Source organism: Engystomops pustulosus, chromosome 5, assembly GCF_040894005.1.
Source record: "Engystomops pustulosus chromosome 5, aEngPut4.maternal, whole genome shotgun sequence".
Lineage (NCBI taxonomy): Eukaryota > Metazoa > Chordata > Amphibia > Anura > Leptodactylidae > Engystomops > Engystomops pustulosus.
In genome coordinates this window covers 100,915,817-100,935,301 of record NC_092415.1, presented here as the reverse complement: position 1 = coordinate 100,935,301, position 19,485 = coordinate 100,915,817, and the positions used below count along the sequence as shown (strand labels likewise).

Here is a 19,485-nt window from a genome sequence, read left to right as displayed (position 1 = left end):
CCTTACATTGAAATGTTTGATTCCGGATGGAAAAATGTCTAGTGAGCAGTAAGTCTACTATACTTCCCCCAACATTCTGCTGACCAATAGCAGCTACATGCCTGTTTTCTTGTTTGAAGAATGGTAAATACATGAAAGAAATACAATAAAATAAAAAGCATTACTTTCCTCAAGATAAATTAGACCTGATTTCATTAAAAATCATTAATTTAAACCCCTCCTTTCCTCAAAAGAAAATATATGCATATCTATAATTTTAGTTGAGAGGAGAAGGGAATATCAGAGGGATGCCGACTAGAAGACAGATAATGGTGGTTAGCGCTGAATTTAGCAAAAATATAGTAAACAAAAATTTTAATTTTTAAATTCACATTATTCCATTCAAATGAAACCAAAGACTTTGTAAGTGATTTTTACAAATTAGCTTATTGTTAATTGTTAGTTTGTTATTCTGTCTTTTTTTCCTGTTTGTTTTTTAACCCTCAATTTACAGTACATGAAACATTTCTGCCTGAAGCGTGTCGTGAGCCCTAAGGCAGCTGTGGCCTAGGTGTGCTTGAGTCAATTTCCTCTCTTCCATACTCATGCAGCACCCACTTCCTGTCATGTGTATTAAGCAGGGAGCCAGGTAATGTATATTAAATGTATAAATGTACTGAAATTATTCAGAATGCTGATAATGGCACTTGGAACTTGTCAGCAGCTTAAAATGATATTCCTGGTGAGAGGTTCGATCCTGCGGATATACTTTGATTACTAGAATATCTCTTCTTGATCCGGTAATACAAAGTCACTGGAGATTAATTTATTATTCTCTTCACAGCAGTTTATTGGCAGCCTTTTTTTTGTTCCTATGTCATGTGTACCATATTCATGTTGTGTAGGGACCAGAATTTTCCTTTTTCTGACACTGATGCCTTTTTTTTGTGTCACTTAAATTGGGCAAAGCTTTTACCAAGCAAGTCTACCAAGTTTTGATATCGCCTTTATGAATGTGGAGTCATGAATGTAGAATTTTTGGTTGTGCATAAATTTACTAAGCCCTTGCAAGGCAATCTAAAATGCCATCTGATAATGCACACATGTGGGCACCAAGAAATGCACCTTGTGTCACAAATAATAAATGCCCCCACTAGGTTTTTCTAGGACCAAATGCTACTACCAAGAAATGTTGTCATTATACATATACCATAAAGACTGCAATCAGACCTACAAAATAGACAGTCGCTGATACCTACATTTTTAGTCATAATCCAGGCATGCATTAGCTCAATGATGAAGAGAACATGTATACTTAAGAAAGTAAAGATGTGGTAGTTGTTCACATAAACACTTTTTGTGTCAGGTAGTTAATATAACATAGATAGATTATATGAATACAGTATAGGAACCCAGCTGCTTTATGAATTCCAAACAGAAAAAAAGCATTTCCAAAAAATACATCCCCATAGACAAAGTCATTAAGTGAATTTTATTACTTTTCTGTATCCATAATTTAGCTAGGCATTCAGTACCATGGTATAACAGCACTATGAATAATTATTCAATGAAAATTATAGCTGTATTGCTAACTGGCTTCTTTTTTTATAATTCAGAACTAACTGTAAGCAGCTTCATCCATATTTTATCATCCTGTTTTATTATCTAGTATGCAATGCTGATTTGTTTTCAGACCAGCATAGGTCAAGATTACATGCATTAAGTACATGCATTAATAGCAGTCTACTTCTCCAATATCCTTGTAGACCAAGCTGGAATATTGTGAGCTCATGCAGCATTCTTCACTCAGTGAGAGGTTTCTGAATATGCACAATAGCCTATCTGAATAATTCAGAAGCTGTTTGTCAAGGTTGTCTTATGAGCTGGTATCTTGGTGTTTATCTTCCCCTTTCATAAATAAGGTATTCTGAGAATGTATCCTGGTGCATAGCAATTGTGCACTGCTATAAGAAAAATGAAATATTTTATAATTCATACTCATGCTGAGTATCCTTGTAAGACATGATTGTTGCTGTGCAGCGTTTTTCGGTTCCAGAGCACATTATGATTATTCTTTTACTGTTGGTACATAATAAATATCCAAGAATAACAGCACAGTAAATTGTGTGTCAGCATGCAGTGACATAGGAGGAACCTAATCCAAACCAAGTTAAATTTTGATCATGCAGTACATTTCCACTATTACATTAAGGTTATTTCTTTTTTTGTCTGAAGCAAGATTTGGATATGTCGACATTCTCAAATCGGCAAACCTTCAATAACTTCCGAGCTCTGAACATTTCACAAAATATGAGTTTTGCCATTATAATTATTCACTATGAAGTTTTTCTTTATAATATATTAAATCTACTGCTTAGCATCAGACACAGTTAACTTGAGCACACGTACGCTCTACATTCCAGTAAAGAATAGTGCTATTACTAGCAGAAGTGTTAGTAGTATTTTGGATGTGTCGACAGCACTTAATTCTCCAGGATCTCTGCTGTGAAGATGACCAACAGACCCAGCAGGTAGACATACAAATTGAAAGTAAATGGTTACAGTGAGGCATAAAATTTGTCTAGAGAATCCAAAAAATAGTGCTGGACCAAAATACAGGCTAGCTTTCCTCTGATAATGGCTAAACAATAATAATAAGGGGACAGACCAAAATGCATGAAACCTTACTAGTAGTACTGTAGTACTACTATCACTGCAATCTCCATGTGTGACAAGCTGTTTGTTATAATGGTTCATTACAACAGCAAAAAAATATTATGTTTGTTACAAAAAATATGTATCGATATAAAGCACAATAAATCACTGGGCACGGGGAAAGTTTCCAAATCCCATTAAATATATTATTAATCAGCTATTTAAACAACTCTTCTTGACTTGATAAGCTGATCCCTGTAAACACAATCATGAAATCACTCAACCAATTGTCATACTTACGGTACAGTAGTTGAGTGTAATGTCTCATGTAGATTCCAAATCTCCAATATTAAAGGAGAAAATGGTAATGTGAATCAATCTGTGCTTCTACACTCCCAAATAAAAAGTGATGGGAATTAGTGCAGCTGCTTTGTTATAGGCGCTGTTTGCACTTTCAGCACCTGGATGTTGTCTTCTGATAAGTTGGTACAATTCACGTAAAACTTTAAACTAATAATAACAATAATTCTTTATTTATATAGCGCACACAGATTATGCAGTGCTGCACAAATCTTGCCAAATTGGTCCCCGTCCCCATGGGGCTCATAATCTAAACAACCTACCAGTATATTTTGGAGTGTGGGAGGAAACCGGAGTACCTGGAGGAAACCCACGCAAACACGGAGAGAACATACAAACTCTTTGCAGATATTTACCTGGGTGGGACTCAAACCCAAGACTCCAGCGCTACACAGCAGAAGTGCCACCCACTCAGCCACCGTGCTGCCCAAACTATACATACAACATAAATATGCAGTTTCACTTACTGATAAGTCTTATATACTTTAGCTCAAATTTGGGTAAAGTGAGCTGTACTTTACCTTTCAACAATCTTTGGATAAATCAATAGTGTGTCCAATTGAGCAGTTTCCTCTCTGTAAGCTTTAATTTATAGACAGTTTCTATATTGTCTACCTTAGACACCTTGCACATAAAATATTGGGGAGAATCTGCACCTCTACTCTAATTCCCATTGAAGCATCACCAGAGTCATATAGGAAGGCAACTGATCAGAATAGTGCTGTATTGCAGTATATTGTGATTATACTGCTTCTATATTACAGTCTGTATGATAGACTTCCTAATGACTTCTATAGGAGCCTTTAACGGGCTTATAGCTGTCATAGCCACTGATCAGTGACCTCCAATGATGTCATCCAAGATGGCAGGGCCCAGCTCTGGTTAACTGATTAACTGCCATGATCAGTGCCAACACTGACCACGGAAATTACAGGCAGGTGTCAGCTGTATAAAATAGCTGACACCCACCGCCCATGGAGAGGGCCCAGTCCATGAGCCCTCTACATATAGTCCTTACTCCTGTACCATGGGCATAAAGTCGTGCAGCATTAAGGAACTGGGTATTTAAATATTCTACATGTATGTTAGTTCAACAACCCTGAGGTTTTGTTGCCAATTACAGACGTTGCTACTTTTTTGCTTTTCACTCTCCATTGTGAACTGAATTGCATCTCGGTAGCAAATGTTAGATTTGTAACCAGTCTACCATCCAGGGCTTCTATTGAACCTTCATTTAAATTTGGATGAGGAATTGCTATACATCCTGATGAAAAGAGTTGCAGAAGAGTTTGTGACTTATAGCCTTATATATCAACCTCTCAGGTAAATCAAAGTTCAAAACTGGGAAAAACTGCACACACAAATGCCTTGACTAAGGATAAATTTCCCCCACGGATTAATCATCCAACATCAGATACAGTGATTAATACTGTCTAGTTCTACTAGGCATTGGTCTAAAGACCCATACAGTAATACCCACTGTTTGTCAAATTGCAAGGACATAAATGTTTTTGAAAAAGCTTTAGAAAAACTATTGTAGCAGCTTCATTCACACAACAATTGTATTAACTATAAGTGACAGGACAACTAGAGCCATTTTCGCAGTTCATGTAACTGGTGCACTTACGTTTTCCGTCTTGTACTGTACTGTGTTTACTTGTAAAGCAATGTTGTATTATTCTACGTTGCCTTTACCTAAAGCTACCTTGAAGCAAAATTAACTCAGTTAGTGATAAGTTCAAGACTTTTTTTCCACTGGCGCTGAAGTTTCTTTTGAAGAATCTTTATTCAGCTAACACATGCCAGTCACATTTGTAACTCTGTTGTTTAGCGACTTATTCTACAGTATATTTCAAAACATCACTTTGACACATTTACTGCAAGGTATGTTTTAATTTTAATTTATTTTTTTTATTTTACTGTTATTTATCTATATATTTTAGAAATAAGAAATATTCAGGGTCTGATTGTCCGCTCAGTTAACTGTATGGCATTTGTATCATCATTTTCTCTTATTTGAAGTAATTTCAGAATGAAAAGCATAATTTTTTTTTTTTACGTTATATATTTATTTTACCTGATATGCAAAGCATTGTCATTTTATTTAATTTAGTATATTCAACACATGAAAAATTATAGTACATATCATTAGGATTGTTGGTTGTGATGGGATTCACCAGAGCAATTAACTGAAACTTTGTTCAGGTGAAAATTCAAATCCCCAAAGTAGAAGAATTCCCATAATAAAACAAAGGTAATCATGTACATTAATGAAACTATTAGTCAGGTGTCACACGGATAGTTGTTCCTGCTGATTGATGATCCATCTAGTCAAGAATGAGAGGGAGAGAGAGAGAATTACTGTAATGTTTTATATCCATTGCAGCGGCTAGATTGTTACTTCTATTTTTATTTTGGGCATTTATTATTATTATTATTAACACAAATATCTTATCTGCTAAGATGTGCATTAAAGTTGTAAAGAATATTAAAGAAATTATGTTGACTGCCAAATTAAGAAATAAAAGAACCATGAAGTTTTTATCAATTTTGTGAACACATTCGGGCTCAAGAGTCTGTGGACCACACTGTCGTTGGATATTCTGATGATTTCCGATTTGCGCTGCATTTAGCAGGGTATTTTGGTGCACGTGATTGGATTTTGGTGCATCGGCGCCAGCTTTTATGCGACACAAATAGGGGCGGGGGGGTTCTTGTCGTTGGACGATCCGACTGATTCGGACTAAGCGTGGGATTTAACATTTAAATTGTGTCACAAGACATGTCCCTACATACACCAGGAAGAAGAAGGTGAACTCTGACGGACCTGAGCAAGGAGTGACACATGCATAATATCGGGCGCACAATGTAAGTGAATCGCGGCAGCTGTGCATTCTTGTCGGACAACACACCTCAGGAAACGCACAGAGACAGGTAAGTAAATGTGCTCTGTTATTCTTACTTTTTATCTATCTTTTAATTAATTTTCTATACATAACAAAGGTGACACATTATCATCTAGTTAATTTATCGGAATACAGAATACTTATGAATCAATCATTTGAAGAGTAACAATTTGTTGAACTCCTTATCCACCACTCATCATATTATTATATCCTTTGGGCTAAGGTCAAATGCCATGTCCTATGTTTTAAAGGATTAATTGGGGGTCATTAACCTTATCTTTTTTTGTTTTGGCTTGTTTTGTCTTTTTTTTCATCTGCTTCTTTTGTAATTTATCAATCTCACTTTTTCCTTGTGTTAAATAAATTTTTTTCAGAACTCTTTTTGAGCCATTTGTTACAAATGTCACAAAAATGTCATACAAATGTCTCAAGTCATTTCTTTCCATTTAATAAGTTTTCCTTAAGTATGGTTGCAAATTTTGGACAATTTGAAATTATAAATGTAATTTGCAACATTTGGAATAGAAGATAAATGTGTCTTACTGACAATAAACAAGTATTCGGCGTACAGTTAAAAATGTCCCCAACAAGGCGCGAAAATTGCAATACACCAAAAATGTCTCCAAAAGACAGAAAAAAACTGGGAAAAATTAAGATAAATGACCCCCATTGTCTCATCAACTTCTTTCATATCCAAACATTTCCTTATGAGTGCTATTTATATTTTCTGTTTTATCATCTATCCACATTGGGACAATTAAGCCTAAACTGTGGATACCAGTAGCTGTAAACATTGGGCCAAAAAGCAATGCTCTATGAGACTATATTGATTATCCCTGGGCATCATAATCCATCAGGAAGACGAGGTTTTAGTGGAATTTTAATATCCCAATCTAGTCCTCTAAAGGACTAAAGGACATCTCTGCATGACCATTTGTTGAGGTTCGAGTTTACATTTGAGGTATATTTTTTTTATCTATCAGGAGTATTAAGGTGATATTAAAGCCAGTGATTACATGACACAGTAAAAAAGCTCAAAAACTATGCTAATTGTATATCAAACTGCTCCTGTAAGTCTGCAAGTTGAGGGAAAAATTGGGCCACATGTATCATAAATCTGGCTTTGTCCATCTGTTTTTTATTCTTGGCCTTTCTACTGATGAGATGTTTTTTCCTTATTGATACATATGGCATTTGGTATTTAGTGAATTTCAGACTTTTTGGAGCAAAAGTCAAAAAAATCTCCAAAAGATGCAATTAGTTCTTAGCTAATTTCTATGCCTGGTAAGTGGCCGCCATAGATTTGTGCCAAAATTAGCAATTTTTTTTGCAATGTTTCTAAAAAGTGCCAATTTTCAAATCTGGATTCACGTGATAACTCAGGGAACACTAATGAAAACTGGACAATGGCAAACTTTGAAGGGAGAATGTCTTAGATTTAAAAAAGAGTAGTATATGAGGACATTTGCCATGAAAAGGTCTCAAGAAAAATTAAAGTAAAATGTTTGATACATGTGCCCCATTGTTCCTTAAGAAGAAACTAGCCAGCTTGACAGATACTCATTTCTTTCCATGTTGCAGGAATGTTAGCAGCCCTGACCTGGAGTTATATTGACAAAAATTTGGAGAGTAAAACAGGTACTGTATATACTCGAGTATCAGACGGCCTGAGTATAAGCCAAGGTCCCTAACTTTACCACCAAAAACTGGGAAAACCTATTGACTTGAGTATAAGCTGAGGGTGGGAAATCCATTGGTCACAGCCCCTGAGTATACATCCAGCCAGCCCCAGTAGTATATAGCCAGTCCCAGTAGTATAGAGCCAGTCAGCCCTCAGTAGTATAAAGCCACCCCTCAGTAGTATATAGCCAGCCCCCTTTAGTATATAGCCAACCCCCTTTATGTCTCTGCCAGCTGTTACAGCAGAGAGAAGACAGAAGAGGAGCCGCTGGGATGGGAGCATCAGGTAGCTGCAGCAAGCGTTGGGGGTGCCGGAATGTGAGTATGTCAGTTTATTTTTATAGACTTGTGTATAAACCAAGGTGGGGTTTTTCAGCACATTTTTTGTGCTGATAAACTCAGCTTATACACGAGTATATATGGTAGTTTGAATTGCTCTCTGTTGCTGATTTAGTGTGTTTGGGCAAACAATGAGTGAATATGAGTAATTACTGTTCAATAAAGCATCCATTGACCTGGCTACTTTGGTCTTCAGCCAAAAGTTTGACTAAAAAGTTGTTTTCTGAATGCAATCAACTTAATGCTCAGGTTGGCTTGGTAGATTCAAACCCTTTTTACTTTTTGAGAGTATAGGTTTCTGAAGTACAATTCTCAGATCTTTATATGTCCGGAAAGATAAACCAAAATCCTGATTTAGGATTGTTATATTTGCATATCTCAGAGGCAGCATTTATTTTCAATGCCATGTATTAGGAAGCGGGGGAAAAAATCCAAATGCAGCGAACTTGAAAAAAAAACACTTTTATGCCATATTCTTGTGAGATCTGTTATTATGACTTTTACTGTAAGCTCCAAATGACACTTTTCTTTTATTCTTTGGGTAGGAGTGATTATAGAGATACCAAATATGTTTTATTGGTTTTAGCAGGTTTTTTCACACTTTTTCACACGTGTGGGATATGATGCTGTTTTCTTTGCTTCCATTTTAACTGTAAGATTTTTTTATTTTTTATCACACTTTTATGCAATTTTGTTATGTGTGGCAAAATGACAAAAAAGTGGCATTTCAGACATTTAGCGCTACTTTTCAGTACAGGTTCACTGTTGGAATAATCATTTTTATATATTTATAAAGCATTTTGGGACATAGCAATACCTAACATGTTTATGATTTTTATTGTTTATTTTTATATCAATTCTAGGGAAAGGGGTAATTTCAACTTTTAGGGTTTTTTTAATTTAAAAAATGTAACTTTTTATATTACATTTTAGTATTACAGTATATTGTATATTGTACAGTATATTGTAACTTTACTAGATCTTTAAAAGACCCAAACAGCAGGTTCCTTTACAGATCCTACTATGACAGCTAAGAAACCTTGTGTTAGGGTCATGGCTGTAATAGCAACTGGCTTTTCCAGCACACCTCTTTGGCTTGAAGGAAAGTTCTGCATTTCTGCTCAAACACATGGGACAGGATTTGTGGATTAAATTACTTGTTGTGTAATGAATAAAATCAACTCTACTGCCCAGAACAGAACAAGGTGTATCAAGGATTGGGCCTGCTACAGACCATGCAGAAATCAACCAACTGTCTCATTCCATTTTTAAACTTAAAGAGGAATTTTCTGGATTAGGAAAGTTGAAAGATTTAAAATTAGACATTCACAGTGACCCACATGTAAAGCATGCTGCACAGCTAACGTGGAGGCTATCCTACAGTCTGAGATCACCTGTGGAACAAATCTCACTGAAAATCTCTACTGGAACAGGTTATCATTGAACCAGTGAAAGGACCTATGCCCTGTTGTTGTACCAACTGATCTGGTCTATGTGGATAAGATAGGTCGGGCATCCTCAACACCTTAGACTTATCAGCTACAAGGCTTTGAAGGTGCTCAAATATTTTATATGACATCATTCTGTTGGAAAAAAAACCACACAGCAGCATAATGAATGTACAGTTCTGAAACTCTTAAAGGAGAAGTGTGACTTTCAAATAATAAAAGATGACTTTTTTTTATTGGTTACACAGACTGAGTCAGCCAATGGACCATGAAAAGAACTAGCAATTGATTTGTGTGATATTCCCTCTGGACACTGGTAGTTGTGGATTATTATTCAAGATGGCAAGAGGTAGTAATTATCACTAAAAGAGCAATTGATGGGTTTCCTGTGGTTTGCCTTAGCTGAATGAGTGATAATGGTTTACTCAGTTTACTTCTAAAGAATTCAAGTCAAATGCCTTTGAACATCATCATACCACCCTATATTGCACGATAGATAATGGGGAAGGGGAATAGAACTTTGTTGAATGCCTTACAAATTGCCCTTTTGCAGAGAACAGACTGAAAATTGGAACTGTAATGTTTTTTTTTGGCATATGGAACAACTCTATATTCCACAACGGGAATAAGTGTGGCTAAATTTCTTTGTAGCCACAACTTGAGTACCAACCTTCTAGACCAGTGGTGGCGAACCTATGGCACTGGTGCCAGAGGCGGCACTCAGAGTCCTTTCTGTGGGCACCCGGGGCATAAGCCCAGCACACCAGACAAGACTCAAAGAATCTTCCTGCAATTCCAAGCAACTTAAAAGATGCTGCTTTCAGTCATACTTTGATACTTACTTTGCTACTTGGGACTGTAAGAAAAGGGAGAATGAATAGACAGGGCCGAATTATCTTTGGATGATCTCTTGCTGGCCCCACAATTCTCTGTGTACAGAGGGACACTGGAAAGGAGCTAAAATGATGAACATTTTCCATCTTTCTACTGTGTTGGTGAAAGTTGTTCTAGAACAAGGAGCAATAAGATACTGCTCTAATTTTTGGTTGGCACCTCGTGATAAATAAGGGGGGTTTCGGGAACTGGGCCACTAAAAGGTTCGCCATCACTGTTCTAGACCTTGCAAGTCCAGCTCCTACAAGTCTAAAGAATCTTAAGGAAATTGATGATCTATGGCCGACTCTATGTACATGTTCAAGAGAGGCCTGGATGACTTTCTGGAGAGAAAAAATATCACGGGTTATGGGGATAAAACATTTATTTAATTCTTGAAGGTTGGACTTGATGGACTTGCGTCTCCTTCCAGCCTTATATACTATGATACTATGATACTATGATCTATGAAAGTTTAGTGACAAACAATATGCTAACCGACTGCCATTGTCAGTCCAGTGGCAGACGTTTGTGGAGCCAGAAAGCTACATCATTGGATGATGATGAACAAGAAGTAAAGTAGCAGTGCTGCTTCTACTTATTTGAACACTGACCCACAATTATCTACTTTGGAACCACCAAGAGTTAGACGAGCCACAAAACCACTGGCCTACCTGTCGGACTATGTTTATGGACATGAATTTAAAGTTTAAAATTATATGTATTTCAATACATATTTCTTCATGTAATATTGTAAATGTTCTTGGTTTGTTACCCATGTTTTATACTTTTCTTTAAAGAGGGGAGGGGATGTAGCACCGTGGGTAGGAATGTGTTAACCTGCACCCATATGTTGTTACAATATTTTTGTTATGAGCTTGTGTTCAGGAAGAGCTCAGTTAGTGTGAGTGTCGCTCAATTGGAAATAAATCATGAAGCCTGAAGCCTGGTCCAGTAACCTGTGTCCATACACTACAACAGGTCACATGATGCCTTAAAAAAGAAGGGGCAACTATGATTGTGTCTGCACATTGTTAGCTTTTGCACAATAGAAACGGAGCCTCTTTCTGCAATAATTGCTTGTTTTGTTATATGTATATGTTTGGTTACTGTGGATTATACTGCACCCTATATAATCATTTTTTCTGTAGAAATGTTGGTGGTCTGCTTAAAATAATTACCCCGTATTTGGAAGGAACTGCATGATAGTCACAGATAATGTTCCTTTATAGAAGGAAATATAATAAAAGATAATTATTAGTGAATTAACACAAAATATTACAAAAAGTTAAATTTTAAATACAATTAAAAGTTACATGACTATATTTCACTTGGGCATCAGTACATAAATACATGCATACATACATACATGTCAAGCAAAATGAACATGACATTATAAATATATATATTTCCTGTTACTCACTACTCACTACTACTGCTTCATGTGTTATACTTTGCAATTTCTTGAATAATGGTTGTATATGTCCCCCATTATCTGTAAAGCACTACAGAACATGATGAGTCTCTATGAATAAATTCATATACACAACAATTTTAGTCTGGTCTATTATTTCCCTTTTTACTTGATGGCTTCTTAACTTATGTACATGCTACTTCTGTACAACAATCTCCTTTTATTGAAAACATGACAAAATAATTGTTAAATAGCATACACTTAGCTCATTTTGGAAATAAGATGGATAAACACATCAATGTCAGAGAAGCTTTAATGTCTCCTGGCATAAGTCAACCATCTAATGGTCATGGTGGACACTCCGCTGGTAGATGTCAGAGGAAAGATGAGAGATGCCCAATATTTTTGTTCTCAAGGATAAGAAGTTAAAGTCTTCAATCTCCCTATTGAGAACCCAAGAATATTTGACACATTTCAGAGTGTAAAGAAGGTATACGTGGAGAAATAACCATTTAGTACAAGCTACCTAAAATGCATGCTTATCTTTACACTTATGGAGGAGATTTATTTTGGCACCAATTTTACACCAATTTTCTGGCATATGAGCCTTGAAATAATACCAATTCCTTTGCAAACAGCTAGAGATTGTGACTATTTTCCCCTTAACCTTAAGTAGGCATGGAGGGACATGCAGCGAATGGGATGGGTAGCATAGTGGCCTACCTATAACTTGTTCTAGATTGGTTCGGCAGTGTTGACAGTCCACAGATATATCAGGGGACTGTACCTGCAGGTATATCTGGCATGGCAGAAGTGCGAGGTTTACGTCATTGTATGATGAACACCCCTACCGTATATGTTGAGAGCAATGTTTAATCAACAAATGTTTAATCTAAATGTGGTATCAAATTTATGTGAGAATTACTTGTACTGGCACTGCTTATTAATTTTGTATTTTTATGTCCCTTTACAAGACTCAAGCTCCTTTTTTGTGGGAAATATATTTAAATAAATTGATAATAAGAACTAAAATGGAAAATGTAATGTTGTAAAAACATCATCAGTGACTTTGTTTCTTTTAAATGCATTCTTCATTACCCAAACTCCATAAATCAGTAAACACTATAATTGATTCTTCCTTGATAATGCTTCACTGATAAAGTGCACATGGTTAGAGAGATGGAAGTTGACTGTAAAGGTCACTAAACATAATTAGTATTTAATCTAAAAGGATTTTTCTCTTTTAAGTAAAATTTCCAGTATTCAACTGTAAATAGTTTATTTACAGTGATGAAGCTATTCTTCCTTGACACAGATAATGGAGCCATTTTATCATGCCTTACATGACCAAAAAATGTAATTCAGTGCTTCTAGAAAGGTCAATATTTGCTTTATGGCACTAAAAAAGGGACTTTTACCCAATGAGGGGAATTTCGACACTCTGGCCTGCTGATGGGAAACTTAGAGATTGTATTTGAAGTCCCCACCAGGTCCATTCCTGTGGAGATTTCAATCTGATTGCATAGAATATCTCCAGATTTACTAAGATGGAGTCTCGTAGTATATCATGTGTATATCAGGTTTGCAATTAACCACTGAAGGAAAACAAAAACTGGCATTCAAAACTTTTACTAATCATGTTGTATATTATGCAGGTGAAGAATAAGTTATAAGTAAGGAACCCAAAGCATATACCAACCCTCAAAAAAACAGAAAACTTTTTTAGTAAATCTAGAAAAACTAAACTCAAAATGTTAAATGAATACCTTTTCAATAGCTTTTGTTTTCATAAGATACAGACGTTGCTCTACTTAACAAGAATGATTTAAATAATTAACCAGAAGTCTTTAGTTTTAGGTAATAAATCACTGTGTAGAGATAGAAAGATGTTAACCTCTCTTATTTAAATGGTACATCACTGAAAGGGGAGGTAGAGAGTATAAAATTAAAATTTAACTTTTATTAGATATACTAGTAAAATGAAATGAAAAGCAACGAATGTGGTAAGGGGGTAAGAACCTTACACCAATAAGAATAGTGTAACAACGAAGGTCTAGTCTCGCTAACTGGCAACAATATAGACCAGTTGATGTGGAGATCTGACCTATTAGGGGGGTATTAGGCTGAAAGATATTAATCAAGTCTGTCAGCACTCGTGAAGTGCAAATTGATGCTAGGTCAAGACAGCCACCCCACTACTAGATAAAAGAGAGTAAGCCTGTTACGATTGGGACCTCAGGCACATAGCCTAGATAATAGCCTGCATAAGGTCCAACTGTAGATAAATTGGAGGCTTAAACGTGACTAGTGTAGGATAGGGAAGGGCTCATGGGTCGCACTTCATTCTCAATGGAGACAATTGCTCACTACCCATAGCCTATGATGCAGCCCTAATCCTAAGTAAGCACTCCGTATTACTAAGATCCGACGCGTTTCCCTATATTGTTCATCAGGGATCAGATAATATATATATGAATGTAGGATGGTAAGTTCATACTGATATAACACACATTCATACAGCGGGTTCCCTCATTGATGTCAGCGGCAGCGGCCGCGGGAAACCGCCGACTATTTAAAGATATGGTCCCTCCCACCTATGTGCTCATAGAGTGGTCCTGTCCAATCAGATGGGTCGTACTAGACGAGCCCCTCCATTGGATACACCCCGATGCGTCATCCGAAGTTCCGGCCATAGAACTGGCCCGGGGGCAGAGCCACCCTGGTCACATGATCGCGACTCCGGCGCGTCACAAAGGACCGCCCAGATCGCGCATCATGCATGGCTATTGGACCGCTACGCGGTGGTGAAGATAAACACAGTAATGGGCCACTCCTCTTGCGGAGGATAACTAGGTAAGGGGTACCATTCTCGCAGAGGTTAGAAGAAGGAAAAAACCGGGTGCTCGTCACACAGCATCCGGGGCCAGGTAAGTAAGTAGTATACTCGCACATGATAGATAGGATGTATGATGGAAAAAGCACAATGTGCAGTACATAGCTGCACAGTAGATGAAACTATATACAACAATGGAGAACAGAGTGAAAAATATATACAAAAACAAAAAAGAAGAACAAGAGGTAGCTCAAGGACAAGAGAGATGACGATTTTCCATAGAACTTGAAGTGAGGGACCTCCCAGATGTTACGCATATCCAGTCAGTACTGTATAGAACCGTTACAGGAACCTCACAAAAAACTCACAAAAGAGAGTTTATCACTAAGGCCATTCGGTTCCACTGTGTTTAGAGTATATATCCATCTTGCCTCTTTTTGCTGGATCAATCTATCCCAATTACCCCCTCTCTTTGGGGGTCTCACTTTCTCAATCACTTGAAAATGTAGGAGATTGGGATTACTGCTGTGATATGTAGCAAAATGTCTGGCCACAGTGGTATCCCGTTGGTTCCTGATATCTCCAACGTGTTCCTGTATCCGAATCTAAACTCAAAATGTTAAATGAATACCTTTTCAATAGCTTTTGTTTTCATAAGATACAGACGTTGCTCTACTTAACAAGAATGATTTAAATAATTAACCAGAAGTCTTTAGTTTTAGGTAATACAAGGGACCAATCTTTTTGTGCATTAACTAAAAATGTTGATGCACTTTCCTATATGTCATGCTAAGTACTGCTACATCTGTTCACAGTGATGCAGCATAGGCTACAAGGTAACAGGATATTCCTGGGACAGATCTATTGTATAATATGTCTATGTTTTAAAACGATTAAATAATTTAAAATTATCATACTTACTATAAATAAATCCAATCAGGATCCAAACCTTTTAAAGGGAGCCTACTACCACCCCATTTGATGACTTTGCTGAAGTGAACTGTGATGTGAGATAAGCAGGTGGTATTGTGGGCAGCATGGAGAGCTGCTGGGATGGAGTTTGGTGCACCAACAGTCTCATTTTCATATTGAAACAGCACAAAGGACAAAAAAAAATACAGTTGATTTCTCTACAAGATGCTAGTTACAAATTCTAAATGGAAGTTCTAGTCTGATTGCAGTCTCCCTTTTAAATGCATTAATATATGTGTATTGTGATAATTAATTCCTTATCACCGACACTAGTTTTCAGCTCAATGACCAGACTCGATTTTTAAAATCTGACATGTCCCACGATAATTGGTTATAACTTCGGAACGCTTTAACATATCCGGTTGATTTTGAGAATGTTTTCTCGTGACACATTGTACTTCATGTTAACTGTAAAATTTAAGTGATAAGTTTTGCGTTTCATTCTGAAAAAAAGTGAAAATTTGGCAAAAGTTTGTAAAAATTCTTCATTTTCCAAGTTTGAAATGCTCTGCTTTCCAGGCAGGAAATAAAACTACCCAAAAAGCTTGATAATTAACATTTACGGAATGTCTGCTTTATGTTGGGATGATATTTTATGGGTCCTGTCATTTTTCTAGGATGTTATGAACTTTAGGTGCGATTTTTCTCATTTTCATGAAAATTGCCAAAACTCACATTTTGAGGGACAACTCAGCTTCCAAGTGACTTTGTAAGGCCTAAATAATAGTAAAACCCCATAAATTACCCCACTATAGAAACTTCACCCCTCAACGTATGTAAAACAACTTCTATTAAGTCTTTTAACCCTTTAAGTGTTTCACATGGGTTAAAACAATATGGACCTGCGAGTGTACTGATAGCCCATATTTGGTGGTAAACTGCTGTATGGGCGTGCAGCCGAGTATAGGATCAAAGCAGCGCTATTCACAGCAGATTTGTATTGTCACATTGTACAGGCTATATATTTTTTTTTTGTTAATGTGAACGTATGAGGGCTTATTATTTACGGGATTGATACAGTGTATAGATTACTAATTTTGGGGGTCTATAGCTTATTCATGAGATTTTATTAACTATGTCAAGGGGGACACAAACAAAATCATCAATTTTTATTTTGGATTTTTAGCACTTTTTTCCCCCAATCACCGTAATGTAAAAATAATATTTTATTTTTATTCTTTGGTTCAATACGATTGCGGTGATATTTTGTATAGTTTTTCTTATCTTTGCTCAATTTTACTGAGCAAAACCAATATTGGAAAAAAACACATTTTTTACTATCGACAAATTTTCAGGGCCATAACTTCTGTATTTTTTTTTTGTCAGATCTGGTTGAGGGCTTATTTTTTTGCGAAAAGAGTTGGTCTATTCAGTCGTATCATATTACGGAACGTAGCTGCTTTTTATCACTTTTTAGAACATTTTTTCTGATAGTGTTTGATGAAAAATTACAGGAAGTTTCTCGTGTTTTTTTTTTACTTTATTCACATAGCGGGTTCAATATTGAATTAGATGTATTGTGCAGATTAATACGGATGCGGTTATACCGCAGCAGCAGCAGGATGGATCGGATCCCCCGGTAAGCTCACCGGGGGTGTCCATTCCATGTGGGACACGCTTACACGCCACAGTCATGCTTGACCGTGGCGTCTAAGGGGTTAAACACCCGGGATCTGAGTTTTTCCAATCCCGCGTGTTAGTGCCGGGTCTGGGCTGTGATATCACAGCCCGACATCGGCACCAGCAAGACCCGGTGTCCCAAAATATTCTTCTTACACTCCGCCATAGAAAGGCATCGCGTCAGAAGAAGTACCCTTAATGACCACTGTAGAATCCCGATAGGGCGGTCATTAAGGGGTTAAAAGAGGTGCAAGTGGCCTAACTAGTAAACATATACATTAAACAAAAACACTTGATTCTGGTTTTGACTTAAAAAACCCTTTAAGCAAGCTGCATATGATGTGACACTGTTATTCAAAATGGTACTTCTGTTTTGTAAAAGTGTCCCCAACTACTTTGTTGCCAGACTTAACATTAATTGTTGCTTAATTGCTAAGTATTCTATTGGTCATCATCATTCTACACAGGGTCTGCATTTTGACACACTGTACTAAACAAGAGAAATGATATATCTCATTTTGGCTTTCCAATTTCTCACATTTTTGCTGCCTTTTTGGTGCAGCGGTGGATTTGTGTTTTTTTGTTTTGTTTTGTTTTTTTTTTGCCAACAAACTAAAAATCAAGATTTAACACTTGCTAAGATAAATGAAACAAGCCCAAATTCTGAAAAATAAAAAATTATGACAGCAAAGTTCTGCAAAAGAGAATTAGTAAAGGGTCCTATTATTGTGTTCATCAGAAATCATCAGAAAGAGATGGGATATTTTATTGCATTAGAAAAACTTCTGCTAAGTTTAATTTCATTACTGAAGTTGAGGACAGAAATGAAAAATATTCATACTTTGGGATGATAATTTAACTTTAGGCTTTTATCCGCAGATTAGATCAAAACTGTCATAAGTGCTCGATTTGGTGAGTATTTGCAATGTTATTTACTTTGTGCCCTTTCAACATATATTCTGCTTAGAGTATATTACTTCCAATACTTGTTTACACATTCATCTTTCTGTGACAGGGTTTCCCAAACAAGGTATAAATAAAAGGGCAGGCTGTCAGAAATGTAATTGTATCTCTATAAAAAATGAAATGGTACATTGTAATTCTGCGGAAAATAGTTTGGGACAAATTTATTAGCTATGCATTTACTTTTCTAAAATAGGTATTTGAGATATATGAGAAGGCCCTTTGACAAATGTGTTACTTATATTGGCAGATACTAAGTGTATTGTTAAGAAAACACACAGGTTTCGGTGCACAGGCGAGCTCAGCACTATACCTTGTGGGATTTATCTACATCTCAGTTAGTCTCTGAGCCCTGTTTTATGTTTTTTTTTTATTGTTTTGAAATGTCTGTATTATTATTATTATCGTTATTGTGCAGTTGTGGATTTAGTTTTAAAAATCTTTCATTTTTATCCACAAAAGGGGGAAACTAAACAAGAAACTAAAAAGAAAGGAACTGGAGCTATATAGGAAAGACTTATACTTCTCTTTTTTTATTAGTTCTACTTCTGACTTTGAAACAAAAAAGTAGTGGTGACATTATTAAAGGAAACCTATCATTTGCTTTTATGCATTGTGAACCAAACATATATTGAGAATGCTGTAGCTACATTTATACAGAAACATATCTTGTTTAATCCCTGAGTGGTTTTACTAAAAAAACAATTATAAAATTCAGGATCTTGGGAAAGCTGGGTTGCATACTGCTTGCCGGACAGGACAGACAGGACAAATCAACCTGAGCTGGACAGCTCATATACAGCAGCTGGAGGATGGTGCAATGATTGATTACTTCTGCCTCTCAGGCACAACACAGTGATTACATCATTCTCTGAAGCTGTGCAAGAGGAGAAGCACAGAGCCAGGCAAAGGAGCGACAGGGCCTTATTATCATAATTTTAAGATAGTTTTGTCAGTGAAACCACTCATCTCAGGTATTAAACAAGATATGTTTCTGCACCAGAGTAGCTACAGCATTCTCAAGGTATGTTTGGTTCATAGCACATTAGATCAAATGGTAGGTTTCCTTTAAACAGTGTAAAGCTACCCACAATGTAATACTAGAAAAGAGAATAGAAAAGAGATTGTATAAACATCAGTAGCATTTTTCAGCAGACCTCAAAGGACTGGATATCAAAATACCTATTACACAATAGGGAGTTCATTCATAAAATTAATTTTGGGTTAATTTGAAAATCTAAGAAAAATGTACTACTAAATAAATGCCTCTTTCCCTTTTTTGCAACACTAATCCAAATAAAACAAACAAAATTATAAGCAAAAAAAGCACACATTTTTTTTGAAGGTAGTGCAATAAAATGATGATCCTTAACGCACTATGCTTTTATGATAAAAATACCTAGTCATTAATGCATTATGATGTACATTTATGTCATTATGCCA

The 19,485-nt window shown here is 36.3% G+C and overlaps 1 protein-coding gene across 2 annotated transcripts in view; it reads right to left on the bottom strand.

Moving 5' to 3' along the window:
* The window catches only part of LOC140133101 (cadherin-18-like), a 332,044-nt gene that overhangs the window by 177,631 nt on the left and 134,928 nt on the right, over positions 1-19,485 (bottom strand). The window lies entirely within an intron of this gene.